Below are 2500 nucleotides of genomic sequence, written 5' to 3' on the forward strand. Positions count from 1 at the left end.
CTGTAGGTAATTTTATACTGCCATGACATTCTTTTCTATTACATTTTACATTTAATTTTTTCAAGTTATCAAAGAATTTACTTGAGTTAAGAAGTAATAGAGGTCTAAAGTTAATGTTTTTGAGCACCTACAGCCCAACCACACTGGACATGCCCAATCTCGTCTGATCTTGGAAGCTATGCAGTCTTGGGCCTGGTTAGTACTTGGATGGGAAACCACCTGGGAATACCAGGAGCTGTAGGTAATTTTATACTGCCATAACATTCTTTTCTATTACATTTTACATTTAATTTTTTCAACTTATCAATGAATTTACTTGAGTAAAGAAGTAAAAGAGGTCTAAAGTTAATGTTTTTGAGCACCTACAGCCAAACCACACTGGAAATGCCCAATCTCGTCTGATCTTGGAAGCTATGCAGTGTTGGGCCTGATTAGTACTTGGATGGGAGACCACCTGGGAATACCAGGTGCTGTAGGTTATTTTATACTGCCATAACATTCTTTTCTATTACATTTTATATTACATTTTTTCAACTTATCAATGAATTTACTTGAGTTAAGAAGTAAAAGAGGTCTAAAGTTAAAGTTTTTGAGCACCTACAGCCAAACCACACTGGACATGCCCAATCTCATCTGATCTTGGAAGCTGTGCAGTGTTGGGCTTGGTTAGTACTTGGATGGGAGACCACCTGGGAATACCAGGTGCTGTAGGTAATTTTATACTGCCATAACATTCTTTTCTATTACATTTTATATTACATTTTTTCAACTTATCAATGAATTTACTTGAGTTAAGAAGTAAACGAGGTCTAAAGTTAATGTTTTTGAGCACCTACAGCCAAACCACACTGGACATGCCCAATCTCATCTGATCTTGGAAGCTGTGCAGTGTTGGGCTTGGTTAGTACTTGGATGGGAGACCACCTGGGAATATCAGGTGCTGTAGGTAATTTTATACTGACATAACATTCTTTTCTATTACATTTTACATTTAATTTTTTCAACTTATCAATGAATTTACTTGAGTTAATAAGTAAAAGAGGTCTAAAGTTAATGTTTTTGAGCACTTACAGCCAAACCACACTGGAAATGCCCAATCTCGTCTGATCTTGGAAGCTATGCAGTGTTGGGCCTGATTAGTACTTGGATGGGAGACCACCTGGGAATACCAGGTGCTGTAGGTAATTTTATACTGCCATAACATTCTTTTCTATTACATTTTATATTACATTTTTTCAACTTATCAATGAATTTACTTGAGTTAAGAAGTAAAAGAGGTCTAAAGTTAAAGTTTTTGAGCACCTACAGCCAAACCACACTGGACATGCCCAATCTCATCTGATCTTGGAATCTGTGCAGTGTTGGGCTTGGTTAGTACATGGATGGGAGACCACCTGGGAATACCAGGTGCTGTAGGTAATTTTATACTGCCATAACATTCTTTTCTATTACATTTTATATTACATTTTTTCAACTTATCAATGAATTTACTTGAGTTAGGAAGTAAAAGAGGTCTAAAGTTAATGTTTTTGAGCACCTACAGCCAAACCACACTGGACATGCCCAATCTCATCTGATCTTCGAAACTATGCAGTGTTGGGCCTGTTTAGTACTTGGATGGGAGACCACCTGGTAATACCAGGAGCTGTAGGTAATTTTATACTGCCATAACATTATTTTCTGTTACATTTTACATTTCATTTTTAAACTTATCAATGAATTTACTTGAGTTAAGAAGTAAAAGAGGTCTAAACTTAAAGTTATTGAGCACCTACAGCCAAACCACACTGGACATGCCCAATCTCATCTGATCTTGGAAGCTGTGCAGTGTTGGGCTTGGTTAGTACTTGGATGGGAGACCACCTGGGAATACCAGATGCTGTAGGTAATTTTATACTGACATAACATTCTTTTCTATTACATTTTACATTTAATTTTTTCAACGTATCAATTAATTTACTTGAGTTAAGAAGTAAAAGAGGTCTAAAGTTAATGTTTTTGAGCACCTACAGCCAAACCACCCTGGACATGCCCAATCTCGTCTGATCTTGGAAGCTATTCAGTGTTGGGCCTGGTTAGTACTTGGATGGGAGACCTCCTGGGAATACCAGGTGCTGTAGGTAATTTTATACTGCCATAACATTCTTTTCTATTACATTTTACAATTAATTTTTTCAACTTATCAATCAATTTACTTTAGTTAAGAAGTAATAGAGGTCTAAAGTTAATGTTTTTGAGCACCTACAGCCAAACCACACTGGCCATGCCCAATCTCGTCTGATCTTGGAAGCTATGCAGTGTTGGGCCTGGTTAGTACTTGGATGGGAGACCACCTGGGAATACCAGGTGCTGTAGGTAATTTTATACTGCCATAACATTCTTTTCTATTACATTTTATATTACATTTTTTCAACTTATCAATGAATTTACTTGAGTTAAGAAGTAAAAGAGGTCTAAAGTTAAAGTTTTTGAGCACCTACAGCCAAACCACACTGGACAT

At 36.7% G+C, this 2500-nt stretch overlaps 3 non-coding genes and 9 pseudogenes across 3 annotated transcripts in view; all 12 read left to right on the forward strand.

The window, feature by feature from the left end:
* Positions 1-9, forward strand: part of LOC148461124 (5S ribosomal RNA) — a 119-nt pseudogene extending 110 nt beyond the window's left edge.
* Positions 10-125: 116 nt separating this feature from the next.
* On the forward strand, positions 126-244 carry LOC148461125 (5S ribosomal RNA; annotated as a pseudogene).
* Positions 245-360: 116 nt separating this feature from the next.
* Positions 361-479, forward strand: LOC148461126 (5S ribosomal RNA). The gene has a single exon (XR_015874548.1). It is a non-coding gene; the product is annotated as a 5S ribosomal RNA (ribosomal RNA).
* Positions 480-595: 116 nt separating this feature from the next.
* On the forward strand, positions 596-714 carry LOC148461127 (5S ribosomal RNA; annotated as a pseudogene).
* A 116-nt stretch (positions 715-830) lies between these two features.
* On the forward strand, positions 831-949 carry LOC148461128 (5S ribosomal RNA; annotated as a pseudogene).
* Positions 950-1065: 116 nt separating this feature from the next.
* Positions 1066-1184, forward strand: LOC148461129 (5S ribosomal RNA; annotated as a pseudogene).
* Positions 1185-1300: 116 nt separating this feature from the next.
* On the forward strand, positions 1301-1419 carry LOC148461130 (5S ribosomal RNA; annotated as a pseudogene).
* Positions 1420-1535: 116 nt separating this feature from the next.
* On the forward strand, positions 1536-1654 carry LOC148461131 (5S ribosomal RNA; annotated as a pseudogene).
* Positions 1655-1769: 115 nt separating this feature from the next.
* On the forward strand, positions 1770-1888 carry LOC148461132 (5S ribosomal RNA; annotated as a pseudogene).
* A 116-nt stretch (positions 1889-2004) lies between these two features.
* Positions 2005-2123, forward strand: LOC148461133 (5S ribosomal RNA; annotated as a pseudogene).
* A 116-nt stretch (positions 2124-2239) lies between these two features.
* On the forward strand, positions 2240-2358 carry LOC148461134 (5S ribosomal RNA). The gene has a single exon (XR_015874081.1). It is a non-coding gene; the product is annotated as a 5S ribosomal RNA (ribosomal RNA).
* A 116-nt stretch (positions 2359-2474) lies between these two features.
* Positions 2475-2500, forward strand: part of LOC148461135 (5S ribosomal RNA) — a 119-nt gene continuing 93 nt past the window's right edge. The window contains exon 1 of the ribosomal RNA XR_015874249.1: positions 2475-2500. This exon is cut by the window's right edge and continues 93 nt beyond it. This is a non-coding gene — a ribosomal RNA (5S ribosomal RNA).

This window comes from Taudactylus pleione, unplaced genomic scaffold (genome assembly GCF_031769625.1).
Source record: "Taudactylus pleione unplaced genomic scaffold, aTauple2 ptg000967l, whole genome shotgun sequence".
Taxonomy (NCBI): domain Eukaryota; kingdom Metazoa; phylum Chordata; class Amphibia; order Anura; family Myobatrachidae; genus Taudactylus; species Taudactylus pleione.